The sequence below is a fragment of the Castor canadensis genome, chromosome 4 (genome assembly GCF_047511655.1).
Source record: "Castor canadensis chromosome 4, mCasCan1.hap1v2, whole genome shotgun sequence".
Lineage (NCBI taxonomy): Eukaryota > Metazoa > Chordata > Mammalia > Rodentia > Castoridae > Castor > Castor canadensis.
The window spans coordinates 67,783,756-67,810,394 of NC_133389.1; the positions used below are offsets into that span (position 1 = coordinate 67,783,756).

At 43.8% G+C, this 26,639-nt stretch overlaps 1 long non-coding RNA gene across 1 annotated transcript; it reads right to left on the minus strand.

Moving 5' to 3' along the window:
- Nucleotides 1-1,237: 1,237 nt before the first annotated feature.
- LOC141422358 (uncharacterized) lies at nt 1,238-25,401 on the minus strand. Its single transcript, XR_012446905.1, has 3 exons — nt 25,309-25,401; nt 2,183-2,319; nt 1,238-1,452 (listed from the first exon to the last, which is right to left on the minus strand). It is a non-coding gene; the product is annotated as an uncharacterized lncRNA (long non-coding RNA).
- Between the last annotated feature and the right edge of the window lie 1,238 nt (nt 25,402-26,639).

Genomic DNA, 26,639 nt, shown 5'->3' on the forward strand with positions numbered 1-26,639 from the left:
TGGCAACCAGAGCCCTGGAGCCAAGTTAGAAATGCCACATGCCCTGTGCTTTTTCCTTGGCCAAATCCCAGGAATCCAGGCGTTGGCTGGCTTCCTGCAGAAGTTTCTACACCCCTGCTTTTCCCATCAGGCTTGCTGAAAAAAGAAGGATCTCCCGAAGAAGGACAGTGCAGAAGGTGGGTAGGCAGGAACTTGCAGAGAGGGGAGGAAGATGTTGAAGACAAGCTGGCCTCTGGGGAACCTAGACACCCCTGAGGAGACAGGATAGCACAACAGGCAGTGCAGTTGGCAATCTCTTCCTCCAGTCATTCCAATTGATGGAGGCTTTCCCATCTTTTCATTTTCATCCTGAAATGATTAGTTTTGAATGCTGAGGTTTCATGGTGAAAGTATAATGAGAACCTTCATGAGGTTGGAATGAGAAGCATGGGTGGGATTTCCCCCGGGAAAGGGAGACCCTGAAGGCAGGAAATGAATCTGCCACTTTCCAGGACCTTTGCATTTTCCAACTCTTTTCTGAGCATGGCCACTTGCCTTCTCTTCTCATAATCACAGAGAAAGGGTCAGACACTGCGGGTAGGGTGGCATCTGGAACTACTGAGTAATTACTTAGAATGAAAGGTTTGCCATTGCATAAGTAGTGCCAGGGGAAAATAGGGAGGTTGAGAAGAGGCCAGAAAGGGAACCTCAGTTTCTATAGCTACCACCAAGAGAAAACAAGACAAGTGTTTGATTTGTGCACTGTGGGTACCCAAACAATCAGGTAATAAAATAAAATAAAATCCAGGTAATATAACTATTTTGTGATAGGGAGCAATTAGCTTGTCTAGTATCTCCCCCAAACCTCCCCCCAAAAAAAAAAACAAAAGGAAAGAAGACTTCATAGAGAATGAAAGTCTACCTCCTTGTCAGGAGACATGTGAGGACATCTTTTTGGCGGACTTGGGTTGTAGAAAGGAAATTCTGTCCTATTGTTTTGATAATGCTGATTTCAGAAATTCTCCATTTTTTGGTATTGCCTCCAGATACCAACTTTACATATTTTGGTTCTTAAAGAAATTTCTGAAATCGTAGCACAGCCAACCTAAATCTGTGGTCTTCATTGGTCAGTGTGTTTGGTCCAAAAGAAAACAGTTCCACTGAGAGGCCAGAGCTATATTCTGGGTACAGTAGTTCTTAGCAGCCTCCCCAGCTGGGTCATCAATCACAACACAAATGTCCCTGAGCTCTGGCTTTCCACACACTTATTTGATTTTTCCTAGTGACATCCATGAAAAGGGACAATTTCTTCTTGGGGAAAATGAAAGGAATTGAAAGGAGATTGTCACTGACCTCACAGGACTGAAATCTGTGGCCTTCAAGACAATAAAGGTGATAGTTTTGCACATTTTAACATTCTTTGCTTCACCTTTCCAAGTCATAGAAGTGTCCAGAAACAAAACTGTGGAGTCACTAACACACATGGAAAGAGAATGGAAAATGGTTAGTATTTTGTAAATATAGCTTTTGTTGACTCTCGCAAGGTCATTTGCTAAGCCTCACTCTTTCTGGCTAACTTGCTGCGGTACCCATCATGGGGTCATGATGTTAGCAGATCATCACTGGTCCTTGTTGTCAAAGAACTTTCTTGATCTCATGACTACAGTGGATGTCACAGGTCTGTGAAATTACAAGGTCCCCACTGTCATCTCTCTGGAGCAGTGAGTGTGTAGCTATCACAGGGTGGTAGAGCCTCAGCTTCTCTGCCCAGTTACATCCTCTCCAGGACATACTGTGGTTGACTAGGAAATAGATGGGAGCTACAGCCCCAAGGCTTGGGGACATAATTATCTCTGCCACTAAGGACAGCTCCCTCCTACCCCAGAAGTTATACCATCTCCTTTATCTCCTGCCCCCCTACAGGGAACCTACAAGCTGAGGTCAACTCCCTTCCCTTGCTTGAAGAACATGAAAGAGAATGGCCTTTGCTATGGGGCAAGAAGGACAAACACATTTTACTTATGCATATTTATATGAATGTATACATCTTATCAATATAAATTGTTTGCACATGGAATATACCTTAATCCCTGAAAACCCACCACAGTTTGGCACTAGCAAAACTGGAGATGGTCAAGGTGAGCAGAAGCCTAACAGAGTGACCGTGAGCTGGTCTGCGAATGATGTGACTCAAGGTACTGACCACTGGAACTTGCAGGTGCTGGCAGGAAGAGGCCACTCCAGCAGAGGTGTGCACCGATGCTTTATGGGGCTTGCCACTACATGTGACATGATGGACGATCTGTGTGCAGCTTTGTTTCCAAGAAGGAAGATTGCTTGCTACAAAAAAAAAAAAAAAAAAAGACTTTAAATGTCTCTCTGATGGCTGAGGGAAGGATGACAGAAACTGGTTCAGATGCCACAGAGAGAACTCAGTGTGGAAAAGACAAAAAGACAAAGCAAGAGATAAATGCACGGTCCAGAAATTTCAGTCTGAGAGATCAGAAGCTAAACCCCGGGCTCGGCTTTCTTGACCTGGGGTGTGCCCAGGCTCCTAGGTGTTAAATGCTCCCAGGTGATTTTAGTGTGCAGCCAGGTGAAGCACCTGGGGCTCAGAGCATATGTAGTTAGACAAAGCTGGTTCCTGCAGACTTAGCCATTTTAACAAATCCTTCTGCAACATTGAAGGGTCTTGAGTTCTTCATTATTTATAAGAAAATAAAATCAAACTATCGCCAAGTTATCTTTCAGATTCCTCGCCTATCAGATTGGCAAAGGTTCAAAGATTTGACAACCTACTCTGGGAGTGTGTGAAAAAACAGGTGCTCCTATCTACACAGGTGGAGATGTAACAAAGATCCAGCCCTATGGAGGGCAATTTGGCAACATCTCGTGAAGTGTTAAGTGTGTTTAGTCTTTGATCTAGCAATTGCACTTCTGGGAATATATCCTACAGCAGTAATTGCACACAAGCCAAATGACATATTTACAAAGTTATTCACTGTAGCATTGTTTGCAATAACAAAAGATTAGAAGCAACCCAGGCGTCCATCTACAGGAGACCAATTGAATAAATTATACTATCCCTACACAATGAAATACTATGCATCTATTAAAACAATGAGGTAGTTCAAATATAGACGTGAAAAGATGTCAAGGACTTACATGAGAAAGGAGAGTGCAGATGAATAATCAGAATGAAGGGAAAAAACATCTTTGCTCTCATTAACATAGAGCAACACTGGGATAATACCAAGAGTCAAATAAATATGGTTTGGTATAGGAAGGAAGAAAGGGGATGACAGTTACAGGGGGAACAGGAGGGTGAGTGGAGTCAGACTTCTCAATCTGTACTTTTTATAGTTGATTTTTGAATCATAAGATTCTATTATCTCTTTCGAAGAACTGGAATTGAAAAAGAAAGATACACACACACACACACACACACACACACACCCTGGCATGGATATCTAAACCAAATAAGTCTTACTTGATTACAGTCAAGAATCTGGTACCCAGAAAGTGCAAAACAAAGAACTTAAGCAAAGATATTTGATTTTTTGGTGTTCACATGCTCTAACCCAAAGACAGAAAACTACAAAAATAAAAATAGAACTTATAGGAAAAATAGGACTTATAGGAAACTGGAATCCAAGAAACTTAGAAATTAATTGTCCTACTCATTTTTCTTTCAGATAAGGAAATTCAAGTTCATAAATTGTCCATCACTTGCCCAAAGTCATCCAACAAGAGGCAGAGGCAGTCCTAGAATCCAGTGACCTTAAATCACTGCTCTGTGTTCGATTCTAGCTCCTTTGGAAATACTGTACAGGAACTGCAAAGTCAGACCCAAACATTCATAACTAGATTACAGACCGCTGGGGGAGCTGAAGCAAGGAACTGACCATCCTAACCAAAGAAGAAAAAGGGAAACATTTAATAAAAGTGAATCTTATGTGATGTATGATAAGTTGGAAAGGGACCATCTGTTCTCAATCTTTAGTGGAAAGGGAATGAGAATTTATGCTACAACACAAAGCATGAGATAAAAAGAGGAAATTCCTAATTTGTCTGGTTATAACTAGACAAAGATATCATCAAAGACTGTGCTGTGGCCTTCCTGGATGCTTCAAAGGGAGATTTTGATTTTTCTTCAGTATTTCTTCCCACCAAATGCTGACTCCAGGGCCTGGGCTGCATTTTCAGTGCCTTGGGAGAAAGAAGTGACATTCTTCCACACTTCCACGTGGTGCAGTGGCGAGGAGGGCATGTTCTTCAGCTGTGCTGCTCCATCCCCAGTCCTGTACTCTGTAGCTGACCATGGACATGTGTCTTAGCTCTCTGAGAAATATGGTAATCAAACCTGGAGCATTGTTAGTGTTCAAGAAGGGTTGAATTCCATGTCAAAGCCAGTTACATTAAAACATGCCTCCTCTCCATCTTGGGCACAGCCTCTCTTGTGCATGGCAGGACCCTGTTGACTGACTGCTGACCAGTGGAAATGGGTGGCTGTGATGTGTGACACTAGGCCAGGCCTATTGACTTCTTGAACATCTTCACTGTGTCTTGATGCAGGCAAGCCCAGATGGAAGTGATGGCACCCATAAGAGGGAAAGAGCTGAGGTCTGACCCACTGCTTACAGAAGAGCGTGCACTGACCAGGAACACCAAGTAGGGAGTCTGCAGTTGAAGCAAGCTTTCTCTCCCTCCCTTGTTCTCCTGACCTAACTGGACTAACTGGAGATGCAGAAAGGATAAATGATAGAAGACAGACATGCAGAAAGTTGGGGCCAGGTGTGCTGGGTTCTCAGATGGAGATGCACAACAGCCTCGTTGCTTCTTTTCTCTTATTCTTTAAAACCTTACTACTAAAGTCTTTCTTCTTCTCTGCTCTTTAAAACCTTACTTCTAAAGTCTTTCTTTTAAAACCTTGCTTCTTTTCTATTCTTTAAAGTCTCTTTCCTTAGACTCACTGTGTCCCATATTTTCTTTAATCTCTCCTAAAGTTTTGGTGCTCAGACTTACAGACAAACAGCATCAGCTGTGTCTGAAAACTGCATTAGCATAACTCTTACAGTCTTGGCCCTCAGATTTGCACTGTCCCCTGTTCTCTATTTAGCTTTCTTAAAGTCTCAGTGCTCAGACTTGCACTGTCCGGTGTTTCTACTAATCTCTAGCATAACTGCAGCATTATTCTGTGGCAGTCCCCTCACAAGTCACCAGCCAATCAATCCATCCCCCATCCAAAAAAAAAAAAAAACATCCAAAAAAACCCTTCCATCAAAAAACCTGGTGTCATTCTTCAGCAAGTCTTTTATATATAGTGGCAAACATGAAGGTGGAGCAACAGTTCTCAGGGAGGGGCGTGACATTGTAACAAGAGAAACCTGTTCTCCTACTTCTCTGAACTTAGGAAAAGTAGCTGTGCTGCATTTTGCCCTCTTCTGTGGCTGGGGCCATGCCAAACTCAGCCTGCCGAATATTAGGAACAGCTGTGCTTATGTCAAGTTCTCATAGGCTTCTCATAATCCACTCCCCACATGCAATAGAGACACATCAACCTCACTGTGAGCCACTGGCACTTCACCTCTGCAGGTTACCCTGGCTAGCTAGCATCTGCTGGTTGTATACAGAGAGCCATTAAGAACAACAGAGGGCTGGCAGAGTGGTTCAAGTGACAGAGTGCCTAACTAGCAAGCATGGGCCCTGAGTTCAAACCCCTCCCCCCCACAAAAGATAAAAGAACAATGGAGGAGGTCAATCTAATTATGATATATTATAAGCACATATGTAAATGTCGCAATGTATCCCCCACGCACAGCTGTAATATGCTAGTAAAATTTTTTTTTAAAAAATAGCTTCTTATGCATGTGTCCATGTTGCTGTACCTATTTGCTAAGTAAAAATGGATATTGGCTCATGTCTTGGCTTTTTAAACTGCATCTGTCCTCTAATGAGTATTTTGTAAACAAAATTAAAATGATTAAAAAAAAAAAAAAGGAACAGTGCCCTGGTGGGCACTTTGCCTTTGGATTGATAATAGCTGGTATTTCTTGCCAGGCTCCAATGTGGACACTGAAACCACTGGCCTCAGTCCCCATGGTGTCAGCCTCAGTGAAGAAACATGAGGTGCCCATGCAGCACAGAAAGATCTCTCCTGCTGAGCAAATGCTTATTGAATGAATTAATGACCTTTGGGCCAAATCTGATGCTAAAGGCTAAGGTTAATCTATTATGAACAATCTACCTTATTTACAATACATTTTACTTGTGTTAAATTGAATTAGCTAGTATTTCTTCCCTGTGTACCATTTGTTATAAAATCTTTGGGCAGAGAATGTTATTATTTACTTAACATGAAATAATATATGTGAATATTGAAACAAAGTGTCAAATTTCTGATCATTTGAGTTTCTACCACCACACAAGCATGAGAAAAGCTTTTTTTTTGAGCTTGTTTCCTCTGCCTCATGGAAACTCACACTTAACTCCTCTCTTTGATGCTCAAGCAACTAACACACCATGAGCCTTTTTCAGTTTCAGCTTTAAGCTTTAAGCCAGCTTCTGACTTAATGTTCGACACAAGAATCATTTGCTAAGCATCATGATGGTTCAGGGAATCTTCATTCTGATCCCTTCTAGTCCATCTCTCTCACAAATCCTCATAAAATGCATTTTATGCCATTTCCACATTATGTAGAACATCTCAAAGAGGCACTGCATTTAAAACATACCTTTCGAAGACCAACTGAACCCCCTCTCTGAATGATAAATAAGTGAATAATTGAATGCTAAAGGGACAGTGGGTAGATGGATGGTGGGCAGATGGGTGTCTGGATAGATGGATGGATGGAGGGGTGGATGGATGGATAGGTGGGTGGGTGGGTGGTGGATAAATAGTAAATAGATAGAGAGATGAATATATAAATAGATAAATGGGTGGGTGTGCATTTGTATGAAGGATGGATGGATAAATGGTGAATATTTGGATAAATGGATAGATGAGTTCTGGTCCTCTATCTACACCCACTCATCAGAATCTTCATGGGTCTCTGGTGGCTGAGCCTCAGGCATTTAGAATTTATATCAAGTGGCTTCCAGATAGTCAACTGTGCTGTCCTGCCAACATTCCAAGAGTCATATTGACTGATTTAAATTTCCCAGGCAAGAGCTAAACCATTTCGACAACTCTTTCATAAATACGGAACTACTGAAAAAATCAGATTATGAAAGATATTATGCAATATTTGCCTTTTCCATTGAGAAATATCTTTAAAAACCTAATTTGAAATCTTGTTTCATTAGGCTTTATTAACATTTTAAGTTTGAGAAAACATTTTCACAGAAAGTCCAAATCGTCTTCATTTTTCGCCCTCTATCGTCATCATAGGCACTTTGCCTGGCCTTTCTAGCCTGCAAACATTGCTTAACACCATTATGACTGGGCTGTGATCAGTTTGGGAAAGCATGTTTCTGGGCTTTCTTAAAAGCAGCAGCATTGGAGATTAGAATGACAGAATTTGTTCAGTCAAGCAGCAAGCCCAGCCAATTGGCAGTGGCCCCTTTGCAATAAAATATTAATATAAAGAAACAGCCTTTTTATCATTGAAAGTATTTGTGGCAGATTCACAGAGTGCTTTCTTCACTGCCTATTCATTCATTCATATTGTGTGAAATACATTGGGATTCATCTTCTTTTAGCCCTGCAGGGAGAAATCATGGTGGCTTTTCTCCAGCAAGTCTTGGCAGGCTCCAGCTATACACTGCTATTTGATTAAGGATTTGGCACATGAGCTAAGGTAAGCCTTTTATGGCATCCTCCAGAATGGGCTTCCTAGGGAATGACATACTCCCCAAAGAATGTTTCCAGAGAGACTGTCATAAAGTATTTGGGGCGAGGGTAGATATTTCACGTCGCCTGTGTACTTTATTTCATAGACTTGTAGAATATTATGAACTACCCTAGGACTTCTGGAACTGAGACCCGGCCTCCTGGATGGGAGGGTGGGGAAGTGTGCAGAGATTCTTTAAGCGCCAGGGAGACCATTTGCAGTAGTTGAAGCAGCTAGTAATGAGCTGTGGAATAATGAACAGGAAGGAGCAGAAATTCTACATTGTCTGCGCCCTTCTCCTCCATTCCACCAAGATTTTTAAATCAGCTGTAATGATGATAGGAAAACTATATGTACTACTCCAAACAGCTGTTGACTGTGGTGTGGTGCAAGAAAAACCAGAGTCTTTTGAGAAGTGGAAAACCATAGAGATATAAGATGTCATGGGGTTGTCTGAAAAGATACAGTGATTTTTCAGGATTCTGCCTTTCCAAGAACCTATCACCATTCAAGTAAACTGAGTCAGGCTCACTTATTACAGGACCTCTTTCTTCAGGGAGGAGACCAGCATAGCTTTCCTACATCACTGGAAGAAGTGGAGCCAGAAGTCAGGCTACAAGTCTTGGCCTAAAACTCAAATCGACTGCTTCCGTTTCCTTTCCAAGTAGACATACCCTGCACGTTGCCCCAAATACTCCTCTGGTTCAGAATTCCAGAGCTCTCAGAACCTAGGCACTAGTGATGTTGGAAACCATCTTTAGGGCCAGAGATTAGTCCTCTTTCTGTAAATGAAGTCTTAGTGGAACCATCTGGAAAGAATTCACCTGGAACAGCAAAGTGCTCACAAGCATTTCAGACTCCAAAAGAACTAGAATACAAGAAATTTTGGGGTAAATATATTAGTCAGCTTTGCATTACTACAATGAAATACCTAAAGCAGCTAACTTAGAAAGAGAAAGGTTTATTTAGCTCACAGTTCCAAAATTCAATAGCATGACAGTGGCAAGAGCCCTTATAACTGCGTTTACATCGTGGTGGAGGAACATATGTGTGGTATAGCCTTGCAGAGGTTAATCTTGGTTTTCACCTTGATTGGATTGAGAGAGGCCTAGGCAATTATTAGTAAAGCATACCTCTAGGCATGTCTGTAAGGGTAAGGGTATTTCCAAAGAGGATTATATCAAGAGGGTTCTGACCTAACCAAGGCTTAATCCATTGATTAAAACCTTGAACAGACTGTTGGGAGGTGGTGGAAGTATGAAAGGTAGAGCATAGTTAGAAGATGTGAGTCACTGGACGTGTGTTCTTGGAGACTATATCTTGCACCTGCTCCTTTCCTGTTACTTCTCTCTGCTTCCTGGAAACCAGGAGGCAAGCAAATTTCTTTACTATGCTTTTCTACCGTGATATTCTGTCTCGCCATGCCCACAAACAATAGATCCAGCTGACCATGGACTAAAACCTCTGAAACCCTGAGCAAAACTCAATCCTTCCTCCTTTAAGTTGTCTCACTTATTTGTCACAGTTTTGAAAAGTCTAACTAATATACACTTATATCACCAGACAGGAAGTCAAACAGAGACTAGAGCCCATAATCCCTTTCAGTGGCCTAAGGGCCTCCCACAAGGCCCTACCTTAAAGATTCCATCGCCTTCCAACAGTACCACCCTGGAGACCAAGACCTGAATCACAATGTAGCCTCCACCACCCAAGGTCAGTGAGACAGCCCCCAAACAAAAGGAGTGGAGTTTTGCAAAGTCTCTTAGCTCTTTGAGCCAAACCAACTCCCCCCCCCACACACACACACACACAGGCGTGCAAGGTCAGAAACACCCTCATTTGCAGTAGAAGGAGATGTTCCTTTCCAAGAGCCTTGGAGCCGGCAGGGCTGCCCAGTGACCACTTCAAAGGAGGATACTCACTACATGGGATCCTGGCCCAGGCAAGAAGAACTCTGATGGGCACGGAGAGTGGCTACTGGCCTTGCACTGCATTTGAGGTACTCACAATTCTTTTTTTTTTTTTTTAATTCTTGAAATTGCTTTTTCTTCCCTTAGCTCCATCTTCTTTACTTACACGAACACACTGGCAAAGGGAAATATTTTCTGAAATTGCATTTATTCTTGAACGGTGATGTTTCCAAAGTTTTGTAGATGGTTCAAGTCTTCTTGAAGCAGGGACTGCTGGCATTGGTCAGCCATGCATGTGGAAGAGGAAATTTATTTGCATCCTTCTGAAGGGCTCCGCATGCCACTTCCCCTGGATTACCTTCTGTGTCTCTCTCTAGTTTCCTGCCTTCGCCTTTTCCTGTATTCCCTTGACCATGGAGTGCCTAAAAGTGTGAACTTCACTTCTGATCATCCAGTGACTTTGCTATATTGTGCCTGAAGTAATTAAGACGTGGTTTGCTCAATGCACAAGGAACATTCAGGAGTTCTTAGCCTTTGTTAACTTCAGTGTTCTTACAGATTCTGAACCAAATGAGGCACAGGCACAGGAATCAGATAGAGATGAAAGCAGAATGTACTTTCAGGTGAAGCTAAGGTGGAGATCAAATAAGATTCCCAGCTAGATTTTCTTATACTGAGACTTTAGAATGCACTCAGTGGGTGAGTTAGGGCTGTAGAACAGCAGATCCCCACCTCTGGCCATGCACATGGACAAGTGAAGAAAGCCCAGGAGCTTGACAGTGTGACAGCCTCCAGACAGTGTCCTTCTCCAGGTTTCCCATCTGGAAGCAGAAGTGACAGAGCAGGCTGTGGCTTGGAAGTTCAAGGTGACAGAAAAAGACAGAGCCAGGGACACAGATAGAAAGATGCAAGCCCTGGACCATGTATGGAACCTCCACCAAAAGGATGGTTTCTCATCCTGTGATGAGCTGCTGAGTCTTTGTGGCGGGGTAAAAGAAGAGCTCAGGGAGGAGGGAATGCTGAATCCATCGACCTATGTACAGGCTTATCTTTGAACCTCTAGGGAGAAGGAGTGCTAGGATGGCTCAGAATGAAATAGACATGAAAATGTGAGAAAGCCAATGCCTCATTCTTGAGAGCATTGCCTTCCATCTAGAGACTTCCTCACTCCTCTCTCAAAGTAGGTGGAGACCCCATGCCCTGGAGAGAACATCTCCTGTCTGCAAGTGGGGGCTGTCCAGCATACTTGACCAAGGGGGTGCTCTGTGCTCCCCCAGCATCATGTTACCATCAGAAGATGACACCAGAAGGTGCTGTTCTCTACCATACTCATTTCTCTGTTGACATCTTTGAGTTCCCTGACTTCTACTCTGAGGTAGTTGTTCTTTTCCCTGGCTTGGTTTTCCCCTTTAAAAACAAAAGGTCTTTCCTGTGACTACACTCCTACCAGGTCCTCAGGACAACCTTCTCAGTGCTGTGCTCTTGAAAATAAAAGGTTCTAAACCAAAATCCACTGTAAGGGGCTGAGAGTTCCCACTGGCTGGGAGATGGGGAGAGGTACAGTCAAGGAGGACAGGGACCCTTTCAAGGGACTTTCCATCAGAAAGGGAGTAGGGAGCATGCACAGGTTGTTTTGGAAACCATGAGCACAGGAAATGCGCATTTTAAAACACACACACCAAACAACAAAAGGAAACAGCATTATTATGAAAATGTGGTGGGAATGCAACCACATGCGCTTCTAGGTAAGGGAAGAGCACATGCGTGCCAGCTGCTCTGGACAGATCCAGTCTTCTGCCCTGGCTTCTTCCCCTTTGTCATTCAGCTCCTGTCCCCAGCTAAGTGAGCACTTTGCCTACCTAGGAATGAAAGACAGGTCCCCTAAGGTTTGAAGCAGGCATGTGGTGGGGGCAGGGATGGGAGCCCTCTGATCAGCAATGTCCAAGCGGTCTGTTTTGGGGAGCCCAGAACCTTCCTGGGCAAACCCACCTCCTTAGGGCTGTGGTAGGAGCAAGAGCTTTCCACTCCCCAACACAACCTTCCTCTCAATTTGGTGACAACTTTTATTTAAGGGGCAAAAAAAGGATAATGAACTTAACTTTGGCATGTGTGCCTGTGGATATTGTCTGGTGAGTGCCTTGTCCCAGTTGCAAGGTTGAACTGGAGTCCATGAGAGCTAGAAGGGGCTTAGACCTCATGCCAGCCAGCCTGTCCTCACAGACAAGCAACTGCAGGCTGACTCTGGGGACAAGGGACCCTGCTGCTGGCGCCTCTCCCTATGCCCTGCCTCCCATTGCAGCTGCCCTGTGTCTGTGTTGTTTACATCATCACAAAGGTGCCTGTTAGGTCTCTCCCTGTAGAGTGTACCTCACATGTCCCCTGAGGTCAATGTGTTCTCTGAATACATCTTAATGAGTCTTGGCAGAAAGGCACTGTGGCCTGCAGAAACCTCACCCAGGGCTCTGCCTTCTTGGATAACCTTCTCTCCCAACCCTTAAATGTGTCTTGTGATGGTCCCCAGATGCTCGGGAAGCAGCCAGGAGAGCTGAGCCCCTGAGGTCAAGCAGCCAGGAGCAGACGCCAGGCCCTGCACCCCGGGACTCAGAACTCTGCAGAGCTGCCGAGAGCTAGGGGAGAGTTTCTGGAATTCAGACCCATGAAGCAGCCTCAGTGAGATGATTGGAAGGGCATCCATGTAGTACACAGAAAAATATTTTTAGGAAAACAATGCTTGGCAGTTTCCCAGAGGGGTAAACAAGCCAATCACAATTAACCAGGAGAATCCAGGGCTACTCACTAGTCAAAGACAGCAGTATGCTTTCTCTTCCAGTGCATTTTCTTCTTCTGTACCTTCATAATACACTAGCATGAGGAAGGGAAAGGCTGCATGCTTACTGACAGGCAAGGGTCCAGAAGATAATTTTATATGCAGTTTAAACTTTTAAAGTGGCCTTAAAACAAACAATAAACAACACAATGAGGCTGCTGACATCTGGTGAATAGTGGCAATTTTTTTTTTAATCACCAGAAAAGTAAGATAAGTAGATAGATAGCCAGATAGATAGATGATAGATAGATAGACAGATGGGTGGACAGATAGACAGACAGATAGCAAAGCACCAACCTAGTAGGGTCCTGTCCCAGCTGTGGGACTATTTGAGTTGGGAATTGCAAATTGACTTGTTCTCAGAACTGGCCAGATAAGGCATTTACTAGGAAGCTGAAGGCCAGCAGAGGTTCAGTCAAACGTTATCCAGCACTCTGTCACATGAGGGGACATTTGACAAGTGGTTCAGCAGTGGGTGTTAAAATGAAATTTACCCTGCCTGGCTCACAGGGCTCCTTGGAAGACTAAGTGAGGTGGTACGTGTAAACACGCTCATAACAATGAGGCAAAATAAAACACTAGGCTGGACAATTATATGCATCTGGACCTCTGATGGGAAAAAGTAGTGCTTTCTCTTCACATGGAAAGTCATTGACTTATCAGTTGGGCCCAGAGAGACAGATGTGTACCCATCCACCCCACACATACACACTCTTGCAGAGACCACTCTAGAAGCAAGAAAGACTTACTTAATATGAGAAACCAGTGCTTATCAAGCTGCTGGAAGGGCTGAGTATTTGTGGTTGGTGCCCAGGAGTGGCTTCCACAACACTGTAGAAATGACAGGAGGACGGCTTCCACCTCATTGAGCTCTATCTGGAACCCCAGAACCAAACTGGAGCAAGTGTCACTTGGCAAACAAGCAAGGAATCAATGTGATCTATGTCTCTACAGCATTGCTTCCTTGCTGTTAAGCAGCTAAAACAAAGCAGAAAGCACATGTGCCTCACCTCTACCCTCCAGCCTCCCACTAACCCATAATGCAACAGAACACCTCAACTCCAGACATAGTAGAAATGTAGTTTTTAACTGTTCAGGTTCTGCAGTAGAAGGAAGAAGAAATGGTGATGAACAAATCAATCCCCAATATCTACCTTTGGCTCCTCAATATTTATGCAAGCCTTGTTCCAGATGAAGTTTAGCTTTCAGAGCTAAAAACTTTATTTCCCAGACTTCCTGAAACAGATTAATTTGTGCATTATAAGGACACAGGCTAAGAAATTGCCCCCAAGTAGTATTTTTTTTGTGTTACTTTAATTAATCTTCAGAACAAGTAGATCATTTAACTTCCTCATGACCAAGAGGGGTGTGTGTATGTGTGTATGAGCATGTATGCGTGCACATGTGTGTATGTGCACATGCTTACATGTGTATGCACTTCTGTGTGCATGCTTGCATGTCTGTGTGTATGTGCCTGTACTCATGTGCCAGGGATCTGTTTAATGGTCTGGTAAAGGTTATGGATCTTATTTCAGAATAATGTTTATAAGTGCATAAAATTAAACTCAGAAAAGTATACAGGAAACCAATGATAACTGTATTCCAATGAAATTGATTTCCCGTGTAACCAAGTGTTTAAGTCTATGCACTTCTTTACAAACAAATTTAATAACAAAGTGTCGTAGTAGGTCTAACAATTGTAATTTTGAAGATATGAGTGTAAACGACGCTTTGGGATGCTTGGAATAACTAACTTGCACTATGAACCCATTTTAATTGTGTTGGTAGACGTCATAGGCTGTGCTAACATTACAGACGTCCACTTCCTACATCTGCAAATGAAGAAAATGCTAAGGTTCAAATACAGAGTGGTGAAAGTAAAGCTGTATTTTCCCTACCCAAGCTCATGAAGCCCTAGAGGGGTGAAGACCCGTGTAAGGCCCCCAGGCCTGTGTCATCCTTCAGACCAGCTGACCATCACCATCTGTCTAAGCTCCAGTCCTCCCTAAGGGAGGGAAGGAAGTAGCGAACTCAGCAGGGTCCTTGTAGGAAATAATTTCACTTTCTTTCCCATCCTATTGGCTGTAGTCTCTCCTTGGGAAGCCATAAGCCCAGAAAAGGCTCAGGAGGCTCTGTTACTCAGAAGATAAAGGGAGAATGAGCCCCAGCGATTGTTGGCATTTTCCACCATACTTTTTCACTTCACAAAGGTACAAATAATGAAAAGCTCAAATTAGTCAAACCTCCTTGCCTAGACTAAAGGCAATTTGCTTTCTTTGTTTGGAAAATACTTGCTGCCAATAGTCTGCAAACTTACTAATTACTGAAATAGAGTTCAATAGCTCCAGAAGCCAAAGAATAAAACTCCATTGTGGATTCATTTGGTTTTCCAGTCAATTGAGCTGCCTTTCTGAGTGAGCTGAGATAATGCAATTCATGGTCACTCTGTCACCCGAATCCTAAACCACACTCCACTGAGTGGTTCTTACATTGTAGCTAGTAGTAAAGCTTTTAACCTTTAAAAAAAAAATTCCTTCAGGAAAAGAACACTTGTTTATGAACTGACTATAAGTTGTGAATCTCATGAGGAAATTATCCATTTCCCTCTCTGTTTCCTTGATTTTTGTAGGCAAAGATGTCGGACCAGTACATGTATGTGTGGGATGACTCCAAAAACTTTGGGCTACTATGTTTCTATGTGTCTGTTCTTGAGGGCTCTAAGACTGCTGACCCACTTGGTTCTGTATAAGAACTTCCTGGAGGGAAGACACCGCCCCTTCCAGAAATATTTGTGTTATCCTCTATACTTTCATTCTGTCCTATTAACCTTCAACTTTAATCAAGTCATTAAATGTATACCTGTTCTCCACCATACAATTAGGTATTGAGGAGAGGGTCTGTGCTCATATTCCTGAAGAAGAGCTCAAAGTCACAACAACAAGAAGAGAAACACCCAAAGATATGTCATGAACCTCTGAGTTATAGCTGCCTTCCCATCACAGTCCACTTGAGGATCAGAGAAAGGCTTTTTAAGATAACCTGAAGGTTTTGTCATGATGTTTAGTGAATCTCAAAAGCCAGTAAGTTTGCAGGAAATCTCTCCTCTGTCTCTCATCATCTGGAAGTTGAAATGACTCAACACTGCCTCCTGGCTGTACACACTTTCTACCACATGCTCAATAGTGGGTGTTGAAGAGATTTCACTAAATGAAATCCTTTAAGGTAAATGAAAATGCTGACAAACCAACCCCGTTCAGCAGTGGTCTTGCATCTGTCTTCTTCATACCCATCTCTCCTTCAAGAACAGTCTTCCCAGGCTTTGCAATTTTAATTTGGTAAGGTCCATCTCCACCTCTGTTTCTGAGGTTGCTGCTACTGCTTGCCCTCAGTATAAGTGCTCTTGTGCACTATCCATAAGATGGAGAGAAATGCTGCCTTGTGGCTGTCCAATGCCAGCCTCCCAGGTACACTCTATCAGGAGCCCCTGTAGAGCAAGTCAAAAGGAGGAGTGGAGGCCCCTGACTGATTGGATTTGTTTTTATTTTTTAAAAAGCCATATTGGAAAAAAGCTATTCATTCATGGCTCAAACTACCTTATAAGTGTTTCCTAAGAGTAATGATGCTAATAACATTTGCCTGGTTTATCAAATGTTTACTATTAGCCAAGCATTGTACTAAATAATTTATGTGCTTTGTAAGAATTGATCCAATCTGCTCTATGAAAATAAGTTCTATTTTGTCCATTTTATAAATGAAGAAACCAAGACTTGGGTTCTTTCTCAGGATTTCACAGCTAAAAAATGGCAAAGCCACCATTCCAGTCCTGTTTTATCTTACTCAAAGGCCGGTGCCTAATTACATTTATTTTCACCTATGTGTCTGCACCAGTTCTTCTCTAGGTTAACTGTTTGCAAATGCAGAAGACAGCCCAGATCAGTCCAGGCTAAACTGGTGAGTTGTTGCTTTTATTTCTAGTTGAGAGCAGTGGCTGAAGAGATGCTCTGGAGGGTAGAGGTAACTGGGACAAAACATGTGCTCACCAGGATCCAGCAAGGGCCCCCTGGCTGTGTCACAAATGGCAGAAAGAGGAAAGGGAACTGGCTGTGTACAAAAGAGGCCAAGTGCTTTGGGTGGCTCATTTTTTAAAACAACGCACTCTAATGAAAACCAATTCACTCCATGAGACAAGCATTAATCCCTTCCTAGGGCTGCATGACTAATGACATACAAGTTCCACTACCTTCTAACATTGATGCCACGCTGAGGGCCAAGCTTCCAGCATGTATCTTGGGGATACACGCAAACCTTATCTAAACCACAGCGTGGCCAGAGGAAGCCACCTCTGGGATGGGCTGGCTGTGGGGTCACTCTTGTAGGTGGAGGTTGGGCAAAGAGCTCTTACTGAGCCATTGGAAATTGTTCCTGTGGGGAGTTTAAGTCACATTTCAAACTACACTTTACAGGAAATAGAAACTGCAGGAAAGAGAAAATGCAGAGGATGTTTTTGAAAGTAGCAGCTAAATCACTGAGCAGTGAAACTTAGATTAGAATCTACACACCCTCACCTCCTTCTCTGTCCTCCTGTCTGTGGAAAGAAGAGAATAGCAGGGCTGGCCAGGCTCTGTGAAAGGCAGCATGCATGCAGAGATGTCAGCACAGATCTCACTGGAACTAAATATCTGAGCAGCAATTCAAATACTCCTGACTTAACAGGAACCAACTGTGCTTTTATGAACAGATCTAAATCACACCAGATACTTCAGGCTGGTTTTGAAAAGAGGCCCCAAACCTCTTCCTATGACAGAGCCACATGCCTCTATGTGCACTGAGGCACTGGTGCAGCCTGAGGTGGACACAGTCCTGTCCCAGTATGTACGTAGGTTTGTAACCAAGGAGTCACAAAGTGCTCCCTTGATACACACCAGTGTCTGTGTCCAAAAGTAGCCAAAGGAAGATAGTGAAGACATGGGGTAGGCTCTGGCATGGCATTGGGAAATGACCACATATGATCTGTAGGGGGAGGGAACGACAGGGACCACCTCCTCAAAGAGACTAAATTTGCAAATGCCAGAAAGGGTTATATTTCCTCTGGGTTTCTTTAGGAAGCCTAGAGAAAATTTGATTTCAAAGTCTGACACCAACTCAGAGACATGGGTTTTCAATTGTCACTGGAACAATCCAGGGCTGGAACTTTCCTGAACAGACCTTGCAGGGAGCTCGTAGCTGATCTCACCTGGCCAACCAGGAGATGAAGTGAGCAGACGTCCGTTCTCCCGTCACACCCACGAGTACATGTGGCCAGTCCTGGGGACATCCACTAGACACCACATTCTCTCAGAGTAGATGCAGCTCTGCGTGCTGTGGGGGAACTGCCAGCTCACCAGACAATCTGACTGCTGCCAGATGTGGGCCCTCCGGCCACCTTTTACATAATTCAGGCTTTTCTTTGCTCAACACAGTGCAATTTAAAGGAGTCTTAGAAGTTGGCTTTAATCTTCCTTACTCGTCCTCCTCACCTCCCTTCATCTTGGCAGTCTCACCCAGACACGTGGTGCAACTTTACTGTGTGCGGTATAACCAGCTCATGGTTCCCTTACCCTTGCTAAAAATGAAAATGACAATAACTCCAAGGATTTGCCGCCCACCTCCTGCAGCCCAGGAATTGTCTTTCATGCATCCTCCCAAGTTTTCAGTTCAGAAATGTACCCTGCTCAGGATGGCATGAGGGAGGATGCACTGCCCCACGGTGGAAGCACATCCATTTTACTGTCAGAAAAAGTGATCTTTTATCATTTAAAGTTTCTCTTCTCATGTGAGAGGATGGAAGCACCCACAATCGCCCTGTTAAATGAGCTCTGACACATTGTTTTAAAATCAGGGCTGAGGCAGTCCCTGCCCACTGAGCAAGCAGGGGCAGAGGTTCTGGGAAATATTGTTCTCATGTCTTTTTTTCCTTCTAGTGAGTTGGTCACATTGCTTTCCATCAGGGTTCAAGCTAGACTGACTTTTGTCATCTGGGTCTCATCTGAAAGGCTGTAGGGCAGAGGAAGCCACAACTTGGCTTTGGGACAGTCATGTTTGCTAGAGCACAAGTGTCCAGGGACCTCTGTGGATGGCAAAATACATCTCTCTCTCTCTCTCTCTCTCTCTCTCTCTCTTTTCTCTTTCTCTCCTCCCCACCCCTCCCCTCACCTCTCCTCTCCCTTTTCTTCTCCACTCTCTCTCTCCTCTCTCTTTCTCTCCTCCCCTCCCCTCCCCTCGCCTCTCCTCTCCTCTCCCCTTTCTTTTCCTCTTTCTCTCTCTTTCTGCAACTGGTTCTGCCTCTCCCAAGGAATGTCAAAAAACAATTATTTCCCTTCCCTTCCTTATTAACTTCCTCCAACTAGGAGTAGTCAGCACACTTGGGAAGAGAAGGTCCCTTGTATCATGCTTTAGGCAAAACGATGCTTTCAGGAAGGGGGACACACAGAACTGTGAGGGAAGGCTCAGACCCTGGGCAGAAGCCAAGAGGGGATCCAGGGTCCCAGTTCTTCCTCCACCTCATACTTAGACAGGTTCCCTAATGGCTCTGTGACCCAGAGAGAAGAATAATGTCTCTCACAGGGATGCAGGAGAATTCTCTGACCTGGGCACAGGGAAGCTCTCAACAAATACCCTCTTTGTGGCTGCTGACAATTACAATTATGGCCATTTTTCCACAGCCCTGCCACCTCTAGTTTGGGTTTTGGCAACTCACAAATGTCCACCAAGTACAGCCTTCTCATCTAGAAAATAAGAATGATGAAGCCACACCCAGGCATAGTGAGCATTTCTTAAGACCTGACAGTCTATGCTGTGCAGTCTCTGAAGCACTCCGTCTCCTGGGATAGATAAAGCAGAGGAGCTGAGTTCAGGCTTCTCCTAGACAGACAAGCAGAGGTCTCTGCCCCTTCCATGTATGTATAAAAGTCAGCCTGTACCTGCCATTCTCCTCACACTTTATTACATAGGCCACAAATTTTTCTTCAAGTTACTGTATTTTAGTATTGATAAATAATCACGACCATTTTCCTCAATCTAGCTAAGATTAAAGCCAGCTATTTACCTTCTTTCAAAACTCATGCACATTTTAGGAGACTAAAAAATGTTCAGAAAGATAGTCTTTTGATCTTCATTCTTGGAATTGAATCCCTCCAGGGTCTCCAGACTGATCATCAGCAGAGAGGCTGAGGACCTTCTCTGTCTTAGTCAGTTTTCTGTTTCTAATAGCACAGGCTGGGTAACTTGTTTAAAAAGAGTTTTATTTTGGCTCACAGTTCTAGTTCAAGGCCAAGGGTCTGCATGAAGGGATGCCTTCTTATTGGAAGAGTCCTGAGGCAGCCCCAGGTATCACGTGGTGAATGACAGGGTGTTGTGTGTGTGTGTGTGTGTGTGTGTCCTCTGATGCTACCCTAGCACTGAGCTACACCTCAACCAACCCCTTCACTCTATAAAGCTACCAAGACTCAACTATGGGGCTCTACCCTGACCACTTTAATCCTCCCAAAAGCCTATCTCTGACACCAAACTTGGATTAAGTTTTCATTCTCTTAATACCTCATAATTGGGATTAAACTTCACCAGGAATTTTGGAGGGAACAAACCACATTTTAAGTCATAAAAATCTCCAAGACATGTGTTCAACTTGATTTTGCAGACCACTTCTAGACTGTATGCCACAGGATGTGTTTAAATCCAATGTAAATCTACCACTAAGTTCAACCAAGCACAAAAAAAAAGAAAACAATGAACTTGTGATTATCCTTCACAGTGCCATATTGAAATGTCAAAATGGCCATTCCATGATGATGAGGTCACTTCCTTTGTCACATTAAACTGTTCACAGATCCAAATTCTCCCCATGTAGAATGAAGGGCAGTGAAGTGGTAGACCATTCTCACACTATCTTGTCAAGACCCTTAGGGAAGCTTGGGGATAGTGATATGGTGGTTCCCATCTATAGATCCAGGAGAGAACACTGGGATAGAGGTTTCTGGGTCACCATGGTGACCTGTGAATGGTGCCAACCTGAGTTGCATCTCCTTTGTCTTCACAATGGAGAGAGCATCAACCCTTGAACGTGACCGTGAGGTTTATGGACCATGTGTGTGACGTCCCTAATTCATAGTAAGCTAAGCCATCAATGAATGGTGACTTCCATCATTCAATTGTCATTGAATGTAGTGCTATGTTATGCTTCCTTGAACTTGGAAGTAGGGGTGGGGTTTGTTTCAGAAAACTCCAGTTGTTCACATCCTCCATGTGAAAACGATGTTCCTAAAACACATGCATGCATTTATTTTCCCTCTTGAGAATGGAACATGATTAGATGTTTCTGTGATGATTAAAGATCCTGCTGTGGCCTGGGGCAGTCATCCTGCAAGTGAAGCCTTCTCGTGGTTCACACTTAGAAGCCATGTGTAGAAGGCTGTGCAGACCCCAGGGTGGACAGCAACACTTATAAGTAAGTCAGGTTTGCTGTTATTATAAATAAATCTCTGATATTAAAGTGCTCTGCTGGAATTCAACTTTTACTTATCATAGTCTAGTGCAGCTTTGTGGAGGGCTGGCTGTGTCCCTGGTTGAAGGTTGGCTTCAGGTAATTGAAGTTTTGTTTATTTTTATTCACGATGCATATTTGTCTTCCCCAAGTGGAGAGAAAGGAGTCCCAATGGCAGAAGCCCAATTTCAGCTGAACTCACTGATGAAAACGCCCAGGCTGGGCCATTATGGCCACACTGAAGTCAGAGCTCCGTAGAGTAAGCTGCTGCCTGAGTTTATTTGTAACCCTGAGCCAGGGAATTACTGTAAGGGAAAGGGGAGTGGAGAGGTGGTGGGGATCAGCCTGCTTTTCTCATTAGTCCCTAAACTAAGAGTCCCGTGTTTAAAGAGGTTCTACCACAAGTCTTAGGAAAGAGGAGATGTTTGATCCAGGCCAATTAGTTTCTGGGTTTACATACTGAAGGAGGCACTAGGGTCTGAGTCCGGGTGAGACCAGCCCTATGTGCCTGGAATCCTGTCAGGTTTGTGGCAGCTCCACAGGTTCCATGCACACCAATAACTGTCACCAAGCAGTGGTCTGTGGAGAAAAGTGAGAATGAGCCAGACACAAGCAGCTATGCTTCCCTGAGAAAACAGACGCTTGAAAAAGGAAAGGGCAAAGTGCTTGGGAAAATGCTGCATGGATCGTGTCAAGGCCAGATGTAAAGTCTTCAGATGTCCTCTCAATGCCAAATGCGAGCAAACATCGCAAACAAGGCACTGTGGGGCTGGGGTGGGTGAGGGCAGGGCTGTAAACCTCAGCTTGGGAACTTCCCCACCACAATGTCCATCCATATGTCCCTCAGCATCCTTGCAGGCCCTGGGATGATTTCTACAAACTGCCAAAAGGAATGCACATGAACACGACAACAGTGCTGGCTATCATCAAGCGAGGGAACTGGAATTTAATCATGTCCCATACGAGAAAGCATCCCCCACCTCCCCCTTAACATTCTGAGTTGAAAACTATCAAATGGGAGAATCAATACAAAAGGTTTTTTATGTGCTTTGTGTTGATTTTTAAAATGCTTAAAATTGCAGGCTGAAAGTGAATTCTGCTTTAACAGAGCCAAATTTTAATAATTTTCCTAAAGCTCATTACCAAAACTGTGGAGGAGAAAGCTGAAGAGGGGCTCTTCACACGAGCTGCTGGGTGATGACTCCATGGCACAATCTGGGGGCCTTTGCTCTCCTGTTCCTTCCCCCGAATCCCCTCCAAGGCCCCAAGAAGCATGAAGGGCTTGCTCTCAACCCTAAAGGCATCCTGGTATGGACCCTTCATCACCTCTAGGCAGGGCGTTCCCCACTTAGACCTTGGTAGAGTACTAGGTGATCTTGGAGGACAGCTTGGATGTGCAGGTGAACTATAAGGGCCCTTGGCCTGCCCTTCCCAGTCACCAGGGGCCTCCTAGCCCAGCCAGCTAGGTTTACTGCTGTGGTTCTCCAGAAAATCTGCTCTTTCTCCTCTTCTTCCTCTTCCTCCTCTTTCTATTCCTCCTCCTCCTCATCTCCTCCCTTGTCCTCCCTCCCCTCCCCTCTCTCTCCCTATTCCTCGTTGAGTCCCTCTGTACCTCTCCACATCACAATTGTCTCTGCATCTTCTTGTCTGGAGTATTTCTCCCTTTGTCTTCATGTCTCTGCTCTCTGTGTGTCTTGTGTGTCACTCTCTATCTGCTTCTGTCTTTCTCCCTGCCAGCCTCCACCATCTTTAGATCCACGCTTGAGGTGAATGGGTGGTGATGGGAGCCAGCAGCTTGAGTCAGCACTGGGGACCAGCGAGCTTCCTGTTGTTAGTGACATGTTCTCTATTAGCAGTCATCTACATTAGAATGACATACTTTTGGCTCCCAATTCCCATACTTAACTCCTTTCCGTGGGAAAAGAATAGTCTAAAGGGGTGGCAACCATGCAGCCTTCCTTCTTTCTCACTTAGAACTGGGCCTGTGGCCTGAGTTATGCTCTGCTTGGCACCAAGACAGCCTGGTGTCTTCAGAACCCGCTGACTTTTCTGACAGCAGACTCACATGTCTCATTTTTCAGTTGGATCAGAATTTGGGTGGAAACAAGGGTGACAAAAGATTAGATTCCCCCAGAGTCTTTGTACCTAAAAGTCTTGACTCCATAGCCAAGCTCCCGGCAGGGCCTTCACTTGAGCTTGCAGTCTACCATAGCCTCTTAAGTTTTTTACCCTTCCCACTCTGGGGCAGCCATTCATTTTGTTCACTAATATTGATTCTCTTCTGCACTCAGCCACTTGGTCTGAATCTGTGTTCTGCTCTTATAACAGAGCCCCTGAGACTATGGGTCATTGATAAACCATAAAATTCAAGACCACAGCACAAGCATCCAATAAAAACCATGGCAAAGGCGAGGGAACAAGACAGTGAAGAGACAAAAGAGGACTGGGCTTGCTTTTTTATCAAATCCATGCTCCCAGTAATTATCCACTTCCACAATAAACACATTAATCCTAATCACCTCCCAACACTGTTGCAGTAGAAATTAAGTTTTTAACACGTGACCCTTGGGGTCACATTCAAGCCACAGCACTTCTGCAGTTAGGCCCTGACCTGTGCTCTCTGGCAAAATGTGAGCAGGTGGCACCTCCAGCACTGCACTCTATCTTTTCCCCACATGGTGGCTGTGGGGGCCGGTGAGGGCAAGAAGGTGGGCAAATCACAGAGGGCACAGGTGCACACTCTTCACAGAGCACTGGTAAGGGGATGTTTCAGGCTTTTTGTGCCATGTCGTTTCTGTCAACAACCAACAGCATAGCGCATAGACAGCCGAGCCCTTCTCTTCAATGAAATCATATTTACCAAAACAGCAACAAACCTGACGGCCCATGGACTACACAGGCCAATTCCTACCATGTGATCACTGTGCTCTGGAGGCCACCCAGAACCCCACGGAAGGAATGTCTGTGCTTGAGAATCAACCTTCCTTGCTTCCAGGCTCTGAGATCAGTTACTTCTTTGTCACCCCAGTATAACCTAGCCGGTCCTGACTGGTGCAGTCTCCTCACCTTGACTCATTCAGTCCTAATTTCTAGAACTTGATCCTAGTTTCATTTTTTTATTTTTAATTAACATGAATTAGATGTTTATACTAACTATACCCCATTAATACTAATTGAGTTCAGTATATTATTTCATGCACTGGTCAAATCCAGCCTGTTTTTATTTACCCTCCTCCACCTCTTACCTCTGAACCTCTATTACTCACTACCCTATATTCAAGTCTACTTTTCTTTTTTCACTCACACATCTCCATTTACTACCTGTTTCTTCACCTGCCTCTCCAGCTCACCTGACTTCTATATATTTTTTCCTTTATTATACACATAAATTTGTGTGCATACCTTACATACAGAGATTGACTTTCACTTCCAGCAACATCAGAGAGCAGAATTTGAGGAAGGGAATATTCAACATAGATATAAGAGAAATACTTCATGTACAGCATGGTGTTTATGGTTAATAACCAATGTATTGCATTCTTTAAAAATGCTGAAAAAGTACTGGGTGTAACAGTGCACACCTGTTATCCAGCTACCTGGGAAGTGGAGATCAGAAGGGTGGGTCAAGATTCAAGGCCAGCCCAGGCAAATGTTAGTAAGACTGTGTTTCAGCCAATAAGCTGGACCTAGCTATAAGGGAGGCAGAGAGGATCAAGGTCAAAATCTGGCCCTGGCAAAAATGGAAGAACCTATCTAAAAAACAAGTAAGTAAAAAAAAGGCAGAGAGGATCAAGGTCAAAATCTGGCCCTGGCAAAAATGGAAGAACCTATCCAAAAAACAAGTAAGTAAAAAATAGCTCAGGTGGTATAACACCTGTCTAGCAAGCTTGAAGCCCTGAATTTAAGCCCCAGTACTGCCAAAAAAGAAAAGAAAAGGAAAAAAGCCACAGTAGATCTTGTGTCCTCACTACACACAAAAAATGATAAGTATGTGAGATAACAAACACGTTAATTACCTTGATATAGCTACTCCTCAATGTATAATATTTCAAAATTAAATATATATACAATATATACATATAAACTTAGTCAATTAAAAGAAATGAATGAATGAATAAATAAATGAATCCCATACACCTACTTTATTCACAGCTTTATTACATGTGGTTTTGACCAAATGTGGTTAAATAAGTAGAAATTTCAAAAAGAAAAAATTTAAATCCCATGCATTGCACAGCTCACCTGATTCAGAGAAGCTCATTCAGTCGCGTGTCATGGTCGGTGGTGTTTAAATCTTTGCGTGCATCCCTGCCCTTCATGTTCTGAAAATCTGCCACCCCCAAAGCAAGATAAAAGTGGAGGTGCTTAATTGAGGTGAGCACGTGACAATTTCAGATGTGTTGAAAGGCAGCATGTCTCTAACAGAAATCAGGAGACAGTGTTGTGGGAAAGTGAGCTGGCATCTGCGGGGCAGCACTGACCTCTGCGCCCTGGGCATGCCAGGCTTTCCTCTACGCCGTCTCCTTGGAACCACAGACTCGCAGATAGATACTGAGTACATTAAGTCTAATGTCTAAAATATTTGAAGTCTGGAATTTTATTCATCTCAGGGACCAAAACCCAAATAAGTCTGAAAAACATACTGTCATAAAAGAAAAGTGGATGGGATTCTGTAAAAATGGAAAGAATTATCAAGCTACCTGAAGCTTTGGCACCTTGAATCGCTCGGCTTATAGGAGAAGGAGCAGGGGGAGAGCAATGGACACCTCTAAAGTCCTTTTGAAAGTCACTTTTTCCTGGGGAGAACAATAGGATGGCAAGTGTGAATTTTCAATTCAGAAGTAAGTGAGAAGTTTCAGGGGGAAAAAAACCCCTCCCCTTCCTTTCAATGTAATAACCTTACATTCCCAGCAGGACCCAAACCACATGTCGGTGTCATGAATAAATTCTGAAAAGGATCTGAGGGTAAGTGTTTAATTATATTTGGCATGGCTACACCTTTTTACTCTTAAGACAGGAAATCCCCGGACTATTAAACAGATTCTCCACAGACCAAATTTGAGCCTTTCTGGCTGCTTTTCCAGGATGGTCAGAGCCAACTGCATTTCTGGGATCTAAAACTGGATCTAAAACTGGCTATGTGGATCCCTGTTAGAGGCCAAGTGGATACCTCCAAAGTCCTCAACATAGGAAAAAAGGAGAACTAAACAGTCCACAGCATCTGCCTGGGAGAATGTTAGTAGCTTTCTGTTTCTGTAACAAATGCCTGCAATATGCCAAGTTATGCAGAGAAAGAGCTTATTTTGAGTCATGGTTTTGGAAGATTCAGTCCAGGGTCAGTGGCCTGCTCCCTTTGGACCTGTGGTGAGGCAGCACATCATGGCAGGAGCACATGACCAAGGAAGCCCATTCACCTTATAACCAAGAACAAAAGAGAGAAGGAAGAGACCAGCATCCCACAATCCCTTTCAAGGACACAATTTCAATGGCTTAAACTTCCTCGCCCTATGTTCCACTTCCTAAAGGATCCACCACCTCCAAAGAGTGTCTCTAGCTAGGAACCAAGCCTGCAA